The sequence below is a fragment of the Pseudophryne corroboree genome, chromosome 9, assembly GCF_028390025.1.
Source record: "Pseudophryne corroboree isolate aPseCor3 chromosome 9, aPseCor3.hap2, whole genome shotgun sequence".
Lineage (NCBI taxonomy): Eukaryota > Metazoa > Chordata > Amphibia > Anura > Myobatrachidae > Pseudophryne > Pseudophryne corroboree.
In genome coordinates this window covers 230582614-230600836 of record NC_086452.1, presented here as the reverse complement: position 1 = coordinate 230600836, position 18223 = coordinate 230582614, and the positions used below count along the sequence as shown (strand labels likewise).

General features: G+C 46.6%; 1 protein-coding gene and 1 pseudogene across 5 annotated transcripts in view; one reads left to right on the top strand and one right to left on the bottom strand.

Moving 5' to 3' along the window:
* Window positions 1-18223, bottom strand: part of HENMT1 (HEN methyltransferase 1) — a 191594-nt gene that overhangs the window by 101129 nt on the left and 72242 nt on the right. The gene's annotated exons all lie outside the window — the stretch shown is intronic.
* LOC134962945 (5S ribosomal RNA) lies at window positions 11858-11976 on the top strand (annotated as a pseudogene).

Sequence of the window (18223 nt, the reverse complement as noted above, 5' to 3'; positions counted from 1 at the left end):
CCGGAACTTTGTGATTGTGTCGAGATGACATCAGGCCTACGTCTGGTAGGCCCCACTTGTCCACTATGAGTTGAAACACCTCCGGATGAAGGCTCCACTCTCCGGCGTGTACGTCCTGATGACTGAGGAAATCCGCTTCCCATTTGAGGCAGATGGGGTTCCGCCCATTGAAGAAATCTGGAGACTTCCATTATTGCTTTTCGGCTTCGAGTGCCGCCTTAATGATTTATGCATGCCACCGCGGTGGTGTTGTCCATCTGTACTTGAACAGGCCTGTTCCTTAACAGAGGCAGGGCTAGTGTCAATGCGTTGAACACTGCCGCAGTTCCAGAATTTTGATGGGGAGGAGAGACTTCTCTTTGGTTCAGCGACCCTGAAGAGAGTGTTGCTTGAACACCACGCCCCAGCCCCTCAGACTGGCGTCCGTTGTCAGGAGGACCCAGTTGGGAATCCAGAAGGGACGGCCCCTGCTTAATTGTTGATCCTGGAGCCACCAGGACAGGGACAAACGGACCTCCGGGGTCAGGACTATCATATTAGACCTGATCCGCTGAGGCAAACTGTCGCACTTGGATAGGATTAACCGTTGGAGGGTGAGAATGGAATTGAGCATACTCCACTATTTCGAAAGTCGACACTATCAGGCCTAGTACTTGCATCACCGAGTGAACGGACACTCTTGGGCAAGAGAGGAAGTATCTGATCCTGTCCTGAAGCCTGAGGACCTTCTCTGGAGACAGAAACAACCTCCTGCTGTGCGTATCCAGTAGAGCCCCCAGGTGCACCATGTGCTGCGCAGGGACCAGGGAGGACTTTTTCCAATTGATCAGCCACCCGTGGGCTGTGAGGAATTGCAAAGTCAGCTGGAGATGACTCAGGAGTACATCTTGGGAGCTTGCCTGGATCAGCAGGTCGTCCAGATACGGCAGGATCCTGATTACCTGTTGACGGAGATGAGCTGTCATCACGGCCATGACCTTGGTGAAAATCCGAGTGGCCGTGGTTAGTCCAAACGTCAGAGCCATGAATTGATAATGGAGGTTGCCAACAGCAAACCGCAGATATTGCTGATGTGAAATGGCAATAGGTATATGCAGGTAAGCATCCTGTATATCTAGGGATACCATGTAGTCCCCAGGTTCCATGGCTAGTACAATGGAGCGCAGTGTTTCCATACGGAACTTGGAAACTCTCACAAACTTGTTCAGTGACTTGAGGTTGAGAGTAGGCTGGAAAGACCCATTGGGTTTCTGTACAAGAAACAGGGTCGAGTAGTAGCCCCTCCCTATTTGAGAGATAGGCACCGGCACCACCACTCCTGTCTCCAGGAGGGATTGGGCAACCAAGTGTAGAGTTGTACCTTCAACAGGTCCGATGGGATGACCGTTGCGCAGAACTCGCGAGGGGGATGTCTCTTGAAAGAGACCGCATACCTGTGAGAGACAACGTCCTGCACCCACGCGTCTGAAGTGGTCCTCAACCAGACCTGGGTGAACTGCAGTAGTCGGCCTCCCACCCTGGCTGACAGGCAGCCCAGGATTGTTTAGATTTGGGCTTACCGGTCTTGGAAGTACGAGGATTGCTCGAGTACACCTGACCCTTTGATTTACCTGAAGTCTGAAAGGAACGAAAAGTAGTACTTTTAGCTGTCGGAGCAGAAGGAGTAGTATTAGGAAGGCATGCAGTCTTAGCATTGGCTAAGTCAGTCACAATCTTATTAAGTTCTTCTCCAAATACTTAAAAGGGAGTACCTCCAGAGTCTTCTTGGAATCTAGGTCCACCTTCCAGGACCGCAACCATAGAATTCGGCGAGCCAAAATAGACGTAGTGGACGCTTTGGACGCCAGAATACCTGCCTCAGAGGACGCCTCTTCAATAGAATGGAAGGCTGTGGTAATATGAGACAAACACTGTTTGGCAATGTCAGACATATCCTGAGGTAGCTCTTCCTCAAAAACCTGAACCCACGCATCAATAGCTTTTGCAGCCCAGGAGGCTGCAATAGTGTGCCTGTGAACTGCCCCAGTTAGGGAATAAATACACTTCAGGCACCCCTCCATGCGCTTAGCTGTCGGTTCCTTCAGGGATGTGACAGTGGTGACAGGCAGAGACGAGGATACCTTAATTCAGGCGACATGAGAGTCGACCGGCGGTGGAGTTTCCCACTTGTTACTCAACTCCGCAGGGATAGGAAAACAAGCCAACATCTTCTTGGATAGGGCAAACTTCTTTCCTGGGGAGACACAAGCCTCTTGACGTATCTCACTTAAAAGGTCAGAGTGAGGAAAAACTACTTCAGCCACTTTCTGACGCTTGAATTTATCAGGCTTTTTTGGTGCAATAGTGGGATCAGCTTCATCATAAATCTGGAGAACCATTTTGATAGCTTCCACTAAGTCAGGGACATCAACCTGAGTGACATGCTCCCCATCAGAGGCCGCCGAGTCAGAATCAGTCAGATCAGTATAGGCCCCATCCTCATCAGAAGTATCTGAAACATGAGTGGATTGAGAGGAGGAAACCACACGCTTAGAGCGCCCCTTAGCCCCAGAGGGCTGAGGTGTAGACTTCTGTTTAACCAAAGATTTATTTAAAACCTGTATCTGGTTAGATAGTGTGTCCGCCCAAGGCGGATTTGCTACAGGGACAATTTGCGGCTGAAATGGCACAGGAAGTCCCACAGGGGGCATAAGACGTGTTACCAAAGTATGTAACATACAAGAGAAGGTAGCCCAGGGTGGCTCTTGAATGGCCACGGGTGCTACAGGTGGAGTGAGAGAGGTAAAGGACCCAGCACCCACATCCCCAGCAGCAGGCTCCCCCCCTGGTAAATCCGTGGGATCAGCACTGCCTGAGGCAGGAGCGTCCGCGGAATTCCCGCCCTGTGTGGCAGACATTATGAGGAATTTAGCCGTAGGGCACACAGTACAATATAGCCAAACAATAGGAATACCATAATCCCCTGATTTATGTGCTAATAAAAGCAGGACACAGAGAAATTAATCGGTATGGGGAGACTGATATACAAAGATAAAATACACTGAGATGTATAGACTGTGTAGTAATATATATATACACCCAACGCGTTTCATCCATAAGACTTCATCAAGGGGACCCCTTGATGAAGTCTGATGGACGAAACGCATTGGGTGTACCTCAAATTGACCCTCCATTTTTAAGATAAGCACCATTCTCTTATCTTATTAGATTATTGCTTTTTATTTATATGTTTTGTACTATTTATACTTTTAGCTTTATCTTGATGTAATTTTAGTAATATCCCGTGCCTTGGAGATTTTAGCCCATCTTTCTATAAATAAATGTAATTTTATCTTTTTATCTGAACGTATCCTGCCAACTTCTTCATATTTATTTTTAATCCATTAGACACCGTTGGTCGCTGGCGCCCCCATCCCCCCTTCTTATATATACATATATATATATACACTGCTCAAAAAAATAAAGGGAACACTAAAATAACACATCCTAGATCTGAATGAATGAAATATTCTTATTAAATACTTTGTTCTTTACATAGTTGAATGTTCTGACAACAAAATCACACAAAAATGATCAATGGAAATCAAATTTATTAACCCATGGAGGTCTGGATTTGGAGTCACCCTCAAAATTAAAGTGGAAAAACACACTACAGGCTGATCCAACTTTGATGTAATGTCCTTAAAACAAGTCAAAATGAGGCTCAGTAGTGTCTGTGGCCTCCACATGCCTGTATGACCTCCCAACAACGCCTGGGCATGCTCCTGATGAGGTGGCGGATGGTCTCCTGAGGGATCTCCTCCCAGACCTGGACTAAAGCATCTGCCAACTCCTGGACAGTCTGTGGAGCAACGTGACATTGGTGGATGGAGCGAGACACGATGTCCCAGATGTGCTCAATTGGATTCAGGTCTGGGGAACGGGCGGGCCAGTCCATAGCATCAATGCCTTCGTCTTGCAGGAACTGCTGACACACTCCAGCCACATGAGGTCTAGCATTGTCTTGCATTAGGAGGAACCCAGGGCCAACCGCACCAGCATGTGGTCTCACAAGGGGTCTGAGGATCTCATCTCGGTACCTAATGGCAGTCAGGCTACCTCTGGCGAGCACATGGAGGGCTGTGCGGCCCCCCAAAGAAATGCCACCCCACACCATTACTGACCCACTGCCAAACCGGTCATGCTGGAGGAAGTTGCAGGCAGCAGAACATTCTCCTTGGCGTCTCCAGACTCTGTCACATCTGTCACATGTGCTCAGTGAGAACCTGCTTTCATCTGTGAAGAGCACAGTGCGCCAGTGGCGAATTTGCCAATCTTGGTGTTCTCTGGCAAATGCCAAACGTCCTGCACGGTGTTGGGCTGTAAGCACAACCCCCACCTGTGGACATCGGGCCCTCATACCACCCTCATGGAGTCTGTTTCTGATCGTTTGAGTAGACACATGCACATTTGTGGCTTGCTGGAGGTAATTTTGCAGGGCTCTGGCAGTGCTCCTCCTGTTCCTCCTTGCACAAAGGCAGAGGTAGCGGTCCTGCTGCTGGGTTGTTGCCCTCCTACGGCCTCCTCCACGTCTCCTGATGTACTGGCCTGTCTCCTGGTAGCGCCTCCATGCTCTGGACACTACGCTGACAGACACAGCAAACCTTCTTGCTACAGCTCGCATTGATGTGCCATCCTGGTTGAGCTGCACAACCTGAGCCACTTGTGTGAGTTGTAGGGAGGTCATACAGGCACGTGGAGGCCACACACACTACTGAGCCTCATTTTGACTTGTTTTAAGGACATTACATCAAAGTTGGATCAGCCTGTAGTGTGTTTTTCCACTTTAATTTTGAGGGTGACTCCAAATCCAGACCTCCATGGGTTAATAAATTTGATTTCCATTGATAATTTTTGTATGATTTTGTGGTCAGCACATTCAACTATGTAAAGAACAAAGTATTTAATAAGAATATTTCATTCATTCAGATCTAGGATGTGTTATTTTAGTGTTCCCTTTATTTTTTTGAGCAGTGTATATACAGTGGGGCAAAAAAGTATTTAGACAGCCACCGATTGTGCAAGTTGACCCACTTAAAAAGATGAGAGAGGTCTATAATTTCCATCATAGGTACACTTCAATTGTGAGAGACAGAATCTGGAGGGAAAAAAAAGACAGGAAATCACATTGTATGATTTTTAAACAATTTACTTGTATATTCTTGTGGAAAATAAATATTTGGACACCTACCAAGCAGCAAGATTTCTGTCTCTCACAGACCTGTTACTTCTTCTTTAAGAAGCTCTTCTGTCCTCCACTCGTTACCTGTATTAATGGCACCTGTTTGAACTGGTTATCTGTATAAAAGACACCTGTCCACACCCTCAAACAGTCAGACTGCTACCTCTCCACCATGGCCAAGATCAAAGAGCTGTCTAAGGACACCAGGGAAAAAATTGTAGAGCTACACAAGGCTGGGATGAGCTACTCGACAATAGGCAAGCAGCTTGGTGAGAAGAGATCAACTGTTGGCACAATTATTAAAAAATGGAAGAAATACAAGATCACTGACAATCTCCCACGACCTGGGGCTCCATACAAGATCTCACCTCGTGGGGTATCAATGATCTTGAGAACGGTGAGGAATCAGCCCAGAACTACACGGGGGGACCTGGTCAATGACCTCAAGAGAGCTGGGACCACAGTCACAAAGGTTACCATTAGTAACACACTACGTCGTCATGGATTGAAATCCTGCAGCGCCCGAAAGGTCTTCCTGCTTAAGCCAGCACATGTCCAGGCCCGTCTAAAGTTTGCCAGTGACCATCTGGATGATCCAGAGGAGAATGTAATGTGATCAGATGAGAGCAAAATCAAACTTTTTGGTATAAACTCCACTCGCCGTGTTTGGAGGGAGAAGAATGATGAATGGCATACCCACCATACCCACTGTGAAGCATGGGGGTGGAAACATCATGGTTTGGGGCTGATTTTCTGCAAAGGGGACAGGACGACTGATCCGTATTAAGGAGAGGATGAATGGGGCCATGTATCGTGAGATTTTGGGCAAAACCCTCCTACCCTCAGTAAGAGCATTGAAGATGGAACGTGGCTGGGTCTTCCAGCATGACAATGACCCCAAACACACTGCCCGAGCAACTAAGAAGTGGCTCCGTAAGAAGCATTTCAAGGTCCTGGAGTGGCCTAGCCAGTCTCCAGACCTCAACCCATTAGAAAATCTGTGGAGGGAGTTGAAAGTCCATGTTGCCCAGCGACAGCCCCAAAACATGACAGATCTACAGAAGATCTGCATGGAAGAGTGGGCCAAAATACCTGCTACAGTGTGTGCAAACCTGGTCAAGAACTACAGGAAACATTTGACCTCTGTAATTGCCAACCGAGGTTATATTACAAAGTACTGAGTTAAACTTTTTGAGTGTCTAAATATTTATTTTCTGCAAGAATATACAAGTAAATTGTTTAAAAATCATACAATGTGATTTCCTGTTTTTCTTTTCTTTCAGATTCTGTCTCTCACAGTTGAAGTGTACCTATGATGGAAATTACAGACCTCTTTCTTTTTAAGTGGGTCAACTTGCACAATCGGTGGCTGTCCAAATACTGTTTTGCCCTACTGTATGTATATATATATATATATATATATATATATATACATACAGGTTGAGTATCCCTTATCCAAAATGCTTGGGACCAGAGGTATTTTGGATATGGGATTTTTCCGTATTTTGGAATAAATGCATACCACAATGAGATATCATGGTGATGGGACCTAAATCTAAGCACAGAATGCATTTATGTTACATATACATCTTATACACACAGCCTGAAGGTAATTTTAGTCAATATTTTTTATAACTTTGTGCATTAAACAAAGTGTGTCTACATTCACACAATTCATTTATGTTTCATATACAACTTATACACACAGCCTGAAGGTCATTTAATACAATATTTTTAATAACTTTGTGTATTAAACAAAGTTTGTGTACATTGAGTCATCAGAAAACAAAGGTTTCACTATCTCACTCTCACTCAAAAAAGTCCGTATTTCGGAATATTCCGTATTTCGGAATATTTGGATATGGGATACTCAACCTGTATATATATATATATATATATATATATATATATATAACAAAAAGTTCAGCACTCACCAAAATGAGCTCACTTATCCTCACAACATCAATGAATAAATGAATAAATGATGGGGGTTTAGTTAGTGAATTAGCCAATGCACGGAAGCCTGCATACCGCTCGCCAAGGTACCCCACCTTCATGCAGGTACTACACTATCACAAAATTATAAAAATTAAAACCTGGCAACTGTATCACATAATATAACTGCAAATATGCCCACTTGGTGTAAGGTGTACCTGCCATGAACTGCATGGTTTTTAAAAGGTACACTAGTCACCTGACACTGGCTGTTAAATTACTAAAGGGCAGCTGACACAGGTTTAGGATAATTGGGGTGCATGAACAAAGTTTGTGGCCACAGTTAATGAGCTAACCAAGGATCAACCCTGAAATATACCAGCAAATAGAAAACCACAGCACTCGCCACCCCAGAAGCGGGGTGCAGTATCCGCACTCGCCACTAATAGGGTGGGGTGCATGTAGCCCATGGCCACCTACTCAAAAATATAGAAACAAAAAGTTCAGCACTCACCAAAATGAGCTCACTTATCCTCACAACATCAATGAATAAATGAATAAATGATGGGGGTTTAGTTAGTGAATTGGCCAATGCACGGAAGCCTGCATACCGCTCGCCAAGGTACATCACCTTCATGCAGGTCCTACACTATCACAAAATCATAAAAATTAAAACCTGGCAAATGTATCACATAATATAACCGCAAATATGCAGTTGCCAGGTTTTAATTTTTATGATTTTGTGATAGTGAAGGGAGATCCTGGTCCTGGAACATAGGATTATTTTCCGGTGCATGTCCAGTTGAGACCCGGACCACTTGTCCAACAGGTCCCACTGAAAAACCCTGGCATGGAACCTGCCATACGGAATGGCCTCGTAGGCCGCCACCATCTTCCCCAGCAGCCGAGTGCATTGAAGAACTGACACTTTTGCTGGTTTCAGAATCTGTTTTACCATGTTCTGTATTTCCAGAGCCTTTTCCACTGGAAGAAAAACTCTCTGTAATTCTGTATCCGGAATCATACCCAGGAACGACAGGCGTGTCGTCGGAACCAACTGTGATTTTGGCAAGTTTAGGAGCCAACCATGTTGTTGCAGAATCGTCAGTGAGAGCGCAACATTCATCAGCAATTGCTCCTTGGATCTCGCCTTTATGAGGAGATCGTCCAAGTACGGGATAATTGTGATTCCCTGCTTGCGCAGGAGAACCATCATTTCCGCCATAACCTTGGTGAAAATCCGTGGTGCCGTGGACAGACCAAACGACAACGTCTGAAATTGGTAATGACAATCCTGAGCCGCAAACCTCAGGTATGCCTGATGTGGAGGATATATGGGAACGTGTAAGTAAACATCCTTTATGTCGACCGACACCATAAAATCCCCCTCCTCCAGACTGGAGATCACTGCTTGGAGAGATTTCATTTTAAATTGAACCTTTTCAGAAAGAAATTTAGGGATTTTAGGTTCAGAATCGGTTTGACTGAGCCATCCGGCTTCGGGACCACGAACAGACTCGAATAAAAACCCTCCCCCCGTTGTGACGGGGTTACCGTGAAAATTACTTGATTTTGACACAGCTTTAGTATCGCTGCGCATACCACTTCCCTTTCTAGATTTGAAGCTGGCAAGGCCGATTTGAAAAATTGGTGAGGGGGCACGTCTTGAAACTCTAATCTGTATCCTTGGGTTACTATTTCTACTATCCAAGGATCCAGGTCCGAGTGCACCCAGACCTGACTGAAAGTCTGAGACGTGCCCCCACCAGTGCGGACTCCCGCAGAGGAGCCCCAGCGTCATGCGGTGGATTTGGTAGAAGCCGGAGAGGACTTCTGCTCTTGGGAACTTGAAACAGCCTGTGACCTTTTTCCCCTTCCCCTTAATCTCGCAGCAAGGAAGGAGGACCCTCGTCCTTTTTTGAATTTATTGGGCCAAAAGGACTGCATCTGATAGTGAGGCGTTTTCTTCTGCTATGCAGGAACATAAGGTAAAAAAGACGACTTACCCGCGGTAGCCGTAGACACCAGGTCAGTGAGGCCATCACCAAACAGGACACTACCGTTAAACGGTAACGACTCCATCGCCTTTTTAGAGTCAGCGTCAGCATTCCATTGATGAATCCACAATGCTCTCCTTGCTGAGACTGCCATTGCATTGGCCCTTGATCCCAAAAGGCCAATATCCCTTACAGCTTCTTTTAAATATGCTGCAGCATCCCTGATATGACCCAGAGTCAAAAGCACGCTATCCTTGTCTAGAGAATCTATCTCAGATGACAAGTTATCTGCCCACTTTTCAATAGCGCTACTCACCCATGCCGAAGCAACGGCAGGCCTGAGTAGCGACCCTGTAGTGACATAAATGGATTTTAGTGTATTTTCCTGCTTACGATCCGCAGGATCCTTTAGGGCTGCCGTGTCAGGAGACGTTAGCGCCACCTTTTTGGATAGACGCGATAAAGCTTTGTCTACCGTTGGGGTTGACTCCAACTTTTCCCTGTCCCCAAATGGAAACGGATATACCACTGGAATTCTTTTGGGAGCCTGTATCTTCTTGTCAGGATTTTCCCAAGCCTTTTCAAAAAGCGCATTCAGTTCATGAGAGGGAGGAAACGTTACCTCCGGTTTCTTTCCTTTATACATACAGACCTTTGTATCAGGGACAGCAGGGTCCTCTGTTATCTGCAACACTTCTTTTATTGCCACAATCATGTACTGAATGCTCTTAGCCAGTTTTGGATTTAATCTGGCATCACTATAGTCGACACTGGAATCAGAGTCCGTGTTGGTATCTGTATCAGCTATCTGGGTAAATGCACATTTCTGTGACCCCGAAGGGGTCTGAGCTTGTGACAAAGCATCCTCCATGGATTTCCTCCATGTCTGGTTCTTAGACTCAGATCTATCAAATCTCTTAGTCAACCGAGTCACATTTGCATTTAAAACACTCAACATAGTTATCCAATCATCCGTCGGCGGTGCCGACCCGGTCACTCTCACAGTATTTTCTGTCCCCACTCCAGCCTCCTCCTGGGAAGAGCACTCAGACATGTCGACACACACGTACCGACACCCACAACCACACTGGGGCTATAGGAGACAGACCCACAACAAAGCCTGTAAGAGAGACACAGAGGGAGTTCTGCCAGCTCACAACCCAGCGCCTATCCCGGTACTGAAGCGAGTAAAAAGACTGCCCGACCTATTAGCGCTTTATATATAAACAATTAGCACCAAATCACTTGTGGCCCCCCCCCCCCCCCCCCCCCGTTTTGCACCCTGTTACTTGTACAGCAGTGTGGAGGTCAGGGCCAGCATCTCTGCAGCTTCTGTGAAGAGAAAATGGCGCTGGTCAGAGCTGTGAGGGCTAAGCCACGCCCCCTAGATGGCGCGCTTCAGTCCCGCTTAAATTCCATATTTATACTGGCGGGGGTCCCGTAACTATTTTTACTTATGCCAGTGCTATTTGAGGGTCCAATGCTGCCCAGGGCACCCCCCCTGCGCCCTGCACCCTGCAATGCCGTTCATATGTGGGAGCATGGCGCGCAGCGCGACCGCTGCGCGGTACCTCAAACGCTGTCTTCTGCTGTCACTGAAGTCTTCTGATCTTCCTATACTCACCCGGCTTCTGTCTTCTGGCTCTGTGAGGGGGGTGACGGCGCGGCTCCGGGAACAAGCAGCTAGGCGCACCAAATGATCGAACCATCTGGAGATAATGGTGTCCAGTAGCCTAAGAAGCAGAGCCTTTGAACTCAGAGAAGTAGGTTTGCTTCTCTCCCCTCAGTCCCACGATGCAGGGAGCCTGTTGCCAGCAGGTCTCCCTGAAAATAACAAACCTAACTAAGTCTTTTTTCTGAGAAACTCTGGAGAGCTCCTCAGTGTGCATCCAGTCTCACTGGGCAAAGAATCTAACTGGAGTCTGGAGGAGGGGCATAGAGGGAGGAGCCAGTTCACACACATTCAAAGTCTTATAGTGTGCCCATGTCTCCTGCGGATCCCGTCTATACCCCATGGTTCTTGAAGCATCCTCTAGGACGTATGAGAAAAGGATTTACTGGTAGGTAACCAAAATCCTATTTTCCCTTACGTCCTAGAGGATGCTGAGGTCCACATTAGTACCATGGGGATGTACCAAAGCAAAAAAGGGATAAATCTGCACAGGATATAACAATTTTAGTTCAATAAATTTAGAAATATTGTTATTAAACCAACATAAATGCCTACTTAAATAATAGCTTCAGCAAATGGTTGGTGGTGCTCCAGAAAGATAGTTATGACAACTATAAAACAACAAGTATGGTCCTTTGAGGAAGAAAAAGGACCAAAAAAAGGAAACTACAGGCCTTTTCCTGGGCACACTTGAAAAGATTGATATGATGAAATTAATTTAAAAAATAACTTTTATTAATCTATACTTTTAAGAAAAAGGGGCGATTATAAAACCCTCCTGTTGCTTGGGCTGTTTTTATAGCACAATTGCTATAGACTTTCCATCTATTCTGCCATTGGGCACCACAAAGTCCTCCCACCGCTCAGGCTGTTTTTGAGAGCACAACTGTAGAGATGTTATTTATTTATTATTTTTATTATTTTTTTGTCAAACATTAATTGTAAGACCCCAGCAACAGCATCCGCTTATTCTGTGATTGATTCTGGGTCCCAAAAAAAAATCGATAAACACCACACCTAGGAGACAAACTTACCTACGGTCAGACCGCACTGAGTATGCCCAAACTCGTCTGATCTTGGAAGCCAAGCACTGCAGGGCCTGGTCAGTACCTGGATGGGGAACCACCAGGGAATACTAGGTACCGTAGGTATTTTACTCTCCAACAAATATAGCCATTTGGGACCCACTATCAACCGGATCTCAGACCGATAACAATTGTCAGACTACATTGGAGTCGAGGCAGTGACCTCATTTATATAAATTCCCGATTATAGAGTATGTATGTGAATTATTTCCATGGATGAGGATTTTTTCATTTTCGCTCACCTATTATCTGTTCGCCTATAATAAGTACATTGGTACTGGCTAACACTCATGCTTTTTAACTATTGACGCCAGCTCTCGCCCCTTTTTCTTAAAAGTATAGATTAATAAAAGTTATTTTTTAAATTAATTTCATCATATCAATCTTTTCAAGTGTGCCCAGGAAAAGGCCTGTAGTTTCCTTTTTTTGGTCCTTTTACTTCCTCAAAGGACCATACTTGTTGTTTTATAGATGTACCAAAGCACCCAGAACGGGAGGGAGAGCACTGAGGCTTCTGCAGAACTGATTGACTGAACTTCCGATTATCAGAGGCCAAAGTATCGAACTTGTAGAACTTTGCAAACGTGTTCGACCCAGACCAAGCTGCAGCTCGGCAAAGTTGCAATGCCGAGACACCCCGGGCAGCCGCCCAGGAAGACCCCACCTTACGAGTAGAGTGGGCCTTAAAAGATTTTGGACACGGCAATCCTGCCGTAGAATAAGCATGCTGGATAGTGAACCTAATCCAGCGAGATATAGTATGCTTAGAAGCAGGACACCCAATTTTCACACCCAATTTTCTTGGGGTCATACAGGACAAACAAAGAGTCCGATTTCCTGTGACGAGCGGTCCTCTTCACATGGATTTTCAAAGCCCTCACAACATCCAAGGACTTTGACAAAATAGAGGAGTCAGTAGCCACTGGCACCACAATAGGTTGGTTGATATGAAATGCCGACACAACCCGGAGCTCAGCTCTATCTTCGTGGAAGATCAAATTAGGCCTTTTACAGAACAAGGCCTCCAACTCCGACACACGTCTAGCATAAGCTAAGGCCAACAACGTGACAGCCTTCCATGTCAGAAATTTGAGCTCAACCTCCTGTAGAGGCTCAAACCAACCCGACTGGAGGAACTGCAACACCACGTTAAGGTCCCAAGGCGCCGTAGGTGGTACAAAGGGAGGCTGGATGTGCAGAACTCCTTCCAAGAAGGTCTGAACCTCAGGGAGGGCAGCCAATTGTTTCTGGAAGAAAATGGATAGGGCCGAAATCTGGACCTTCACAGATCCCAACCTCAAGCCCATATCCAAACCTGCTTGCAGGAAGAGAAGAAAACGTCCCAGTTGAAACTCCACTGCAGGAAACTTCTTGGACTCAAACCAAGAGACATATTTCTTCCAAATACGATGGTAATGTTTAGACGTTACCCCTTTCCTAGCCTGTATCAGGGTAGGAATGACCTTCTTCGGAATGCCCTTCCGAGCTAGTATCAGATGTTCAACCTCCATGCCGTCAAACGTAGCCGCCGTAAGTCTTGATAGGCGAACGGTCCCTGCAGCAGCAGGTCCTCCCAAAAAGGAAGAGGCCTCGGCTCTTCCTGTAAGAGATTCAGAAGGTCCACGTACCAAGCCCGCCTTGGCCAGTCTGGAGTAATGAGGATCACTTGAACTCTTGTCCTCCTTACGAGCTTTAGAACTCTTGGAATGAGTGGGAGTGGCGGAAACACGTACACCGACTGGAACACCAACGGAGACACCAGGGCATCCACTGCCACTGCTTGTGAGTCCTTGGCCTGGAACAATAGCGCCGAAGCTTCTTGTTGAGACGAGAGGCCATCATGTCTATTTGGGGTAACCCCCAAAGGTCTGTTATTTCCTTGAACACCTCCGGACTTCGTGTCTGCTGAGGAAGTCTGCTTCCCAGTTGTCCACTCCCGGAATGAAGATTGCTGAGAGAGCCAACGCGTGTCTTTCTGCCTAGAGGATGATTTTTGTCACCTCTGACATTGCAGCTCTGCTCTTCGTTCCGCCCTGTCGGTTTATGTAGGCCACCGTCGATACATTGTCCAACTGCACTTGAATGGCCCGATTTCTTAGAAGATGGGCCGCCTGAATAAGACCATTGTAGATGGCTCTTAGTTCCAGGATGTTGATGGACAGGCTGGCTTCCAGACTTGACCACCTTCCCTGGAAGGTTTCCCTTTGAGTGACTGCGCCCCATCCCCGGAGGCTCACATCTGTGGTTAGAAGGACCCAGTCCTGAATCCCGAACCTGTGGCCCTCCAGTAGGTGAGGTAATTGGAGCCACCAGAGGAGTGAAATCCTGGCCTTTGGCGACAGACGAATTCTCTGGTGCATGTGGAGATGAGATCCTGACCACTTGTCCAGGAGATCCAGTTGGAAGGCCCGAGCATGGAACCTCCCGTACTGGAGAGCCTCGTAACAGGCAACAATCATTCCCAAAAGGCGAATGCATTGCTGAACCGACACCTGGGCTGGCTTCAGGACATCCCGGACCATTGTTTGTATCACCAATGCTTTTTCCTCCGGCAAAATCACCCTCTGTACTTCCATGTCGAGGATCATCCCCAGGAAGGACAGTCTCCTTGTCAGCTCTAAATGCGACTTTGGAAGGTTCAGGATACATCCATGATCCTGGAGTAGTTGAGTCGTGAGAGCAATACTCGATAACAGCTTCTCCCTGGAAGACGCTTTTATCAGTAGGTCGTCCACATAAGAAATTATGTTCACACTCTGCGTGTGGAGGAGTAGCATCATCTCCGCCATCACCTTGGTGCCGTGGAGAGGCCAAACGGCAGCGCCTGAAATTGATAGTGACAGTCCGGTAGTGCAAATCTGAGATTAGCCTGATGAGGTGGCCAGATCGGGATGTGAAGGTACGCATCCTTGACATCCAGGGATACCATGAATTCCCCTTACTCCAGACCTGAGATCACCGCTCTCAGAGACTCCATCTTGAATTTGAATTCCCTCAAGTTGAGGTTCAATAACTTTAGGTTTAATATTGGTCTTACCGAATGCCTTTTCCTGCGGAAGAAACACCCTCTGCACTTCTGTGTTGAGGATCATCCCCAGAAAAGACAACCTCTGGGTTGGTTCCAGATGTGACTTTGGAAGGTTCAGAATCCAGCCGTGGACTCTGAGCAGGTGGGTTGTGAGAACAATGGACTGCAACAGCTTCTCCTTGGACGATGCCTTTATCAGCAGATCGTCCAGATATGGAATGATGTTCACCCCTTGTTTGCGGAGTAGAACAATCATCTCTGCCATCACCTTGGTGAACACCCTCGGTGCTGTTGAGAGGTCGAATGGTAGGGCCTGGAACTGGAAATGATAGTCCACTAATGCGAAACGGAGATAAGCCTGATGCAGCAGCCAAATCGGAATGTGGAGGTACGCATCATTAATATCCAGGGATACCAGGAATTACCGCTCTTCCAGACCTGATATCACCGCCCTTAGAGACTCCATCTTGAACTTGAACACCTTTAGAAAGGGGTTCAGCGATTTTAGGTTCAGAATGGGCCTGACCGAACCATCTGGTTTCGGTACCACGAAAAGGTTCAAATAGTAACCTGTGGTTTGCAAATGAGAAGGAACTGGCACAATGACCTGTGCCTCCACCAACTTCTGGTCAGCTTCTTGTAGGACAGTTCTGTCTGCAAGTAGAACTGGCATGCCTGATTTGAAAAATCGGTGAGGAGGGAGATTTTGAAATTCCAGCCTGTATCCCTGGGAAACAATATTTATCACCCAGGGATCTAGGCCGGACGATACCCAGACGTTACTGAACTGTCTGAGTCTTGCTCCCACCGGTCCCCACCTCCAGGCCGCACGGCCCACCGTCATGCGGAGGACTTTGGCGTACCTGAAGTAGGCTTTTGATCCTGGGAATCTGCAGCAGCAGGTTTCTTGGATTTAATTTGACCTCCCCTAAAGAAGGTATTGGACTGTTTGGCCTTTCTTGGCTTGTTAGGCCGAAAGGACTGTGATGCTGATGAAGAGAAGGATTTCTTCGGAGCAGGTGCAGCTGAGGGAAGAAACGGAGACTTACCCGCTGTAGTGTTCACTCTAGGAGTGAAAAGGGGCAGGGCACCGGACTCCGGGGGCACTTGTGCGCGTGCGTCCGAAATGGGGGCGCGGCATTTTAGGGGGCGGTGCGGCCCACAGACGCTACTATAGAGAGCGTCTGTGGCCGGAGACGTCACTGTTGGGGGCGTGCCCAGCACCTCCGTCGGTGCTGGGCTTCCCCCAGCCCTCTCCCAATGCGTGAATGGATGCCGCGCGCATGCGCACGGCATCTATACACGCCGGGAGGGCAGGGAGCGGGCGGCTGTTCTAGCAGGGCGCCGCAAAAGGGGCAGGGCGGGTTTTGCCTGCTAAAAAACGGGCAGGGCGCGGCGCCCTGCTAAAACAGCCTAGAGTGAACACTACCGCTGTAGCCATGGATATCCACACATCCAAAGCTTCCCCAAAGAGAGCCTGACCTGTGTAGGGTAGGTACTCCACACTTCTTCTGGATTCCGCGTCGGCCTACCATTGGTGCAGCCACAGTCCCTGACGAGCTGAAACAGACATGGAAGAGATTCCCGCAGCCATGGAACCCAGATCTTTCATGGATTCTACCATAAAACCTGCTGAATCGTGAATGTTACGCAAAAACAGTTCAACATCGCCCTTATCCATCGTATCCAAATCCTCAAGTAAGGTACCTGACCACCTTACTATAGCCTTTGCAATCCATGCACTAGCAATAGTGGGACGTAATATGGCCCCCGAAGCAGTGTACATTGATTTAAGTGTATTATCAATTTTACGATCAGCCGGCTCCTTTAAGGTGGTAGATCCCAGAACAGGTATTATTTTACAGGCTGTTGCCAGCAGCCACCCTGTAAAATAATAAACTCTAATAAAACTTTTTCTAGGGAAAACCCTGGAGAGCTCCCCTAGCTGTGACCGGCTCCTCCGGGCACATTTAAACTGAGTCTGGTAGGAGGGGCATAGATGGAGGAGCCAGCCCACACTCTCAAACTCTTAAAGTGCCAATGGCTCCTGGTGTTCCCGTCTATACCCCATGGTACTAATGTGGACCCCAGCATCCTCTAGGACGTAAGATAAACTTTTTTTTTGTTATTAAGAAGAATAATATTTGTTCAGACTAGGGGCCGGATGTAATAGCATTAGAATTTGCTGAACATGCTGGTTGCTGGCCGAACTCAGACATTTTTTAAAGGGGCAATAATTTACGAGGCATAGTTTTGCCATTGTAAATGACTGGCCCTTTATAAAAACATCTGAGTTCGGTCACCAACCCACATGCCCAGCAAATTCCAATTCTATTACATCCGGCCCCTAGTCTGAACAAATATTATTCTTCTTTACTAAAAAAACAAACAAAAAAAAACGTTTTCTGGTAATCCAGCAACTCGGACGCTATTACATCAGGCCCTAACTTTGTCATAGAACTGTAATGTTTAATCCTCATTTTTTATTTAAAGAATATTCTTTTGGTCGTGGAATGCTTTAGTTCTCTTCTGCTTTTGTGGATTGTCCTTATTTTGAATAACATATTCAATGAAGTTGGGGAGAATTCAATTAGCCGTAAGCATTGGCGAAACAGCTTCCAGCAGAATTGCAGGATGTCTCAGAGGCTGATTTCTGCTGACAACCGATGGGCATGTGAGCGAGATCAGCCTACAGTAAATAGCATTTAAACATCTAGTTCGTGGCTCGCTGAATCTCACCCCTAAAGCTGTGATCACACATACAGTATATAGTACTGTAAAAATCGGGATAGACAAACATATAATCACCATGTTAAGGCAGGAGAATCTTCCAATTAAACAAATAGTAGTTAACACCTTTTCCTTCCCCAACTGATAACCAGGACTATGCAGTAATGAACAGCCAGACACTCAAACTTTGGTGCAAGAGGAGGGGCTATTGTTTAACGACTGAAAACTTATTAATTCCTACTACAGCAGTGGTTCCCAAACTGTGTGCCGTGGCACCCTGGGGTGCCGCGGGACACTTGCAGGGGTGCCTTGGGTTAGTGGTCTAGGACCAATAAAAATATTTATTATCCATGTAATAGGCAAAACTACTACTTGTGGCTGCCAATCATAAAATATGTGTACAAGCAGAAGCAAATCTTGTCCCTCACCACATAACTGAACCTAAGTATGACATATAAACATAATTTACTTAATTTCATATTTTTTATAAATTTCCCAATAAGAAACTTTTGGCCTAGGGGTGCCGTGATAAAAATTCTGATACTCTAGGGCACC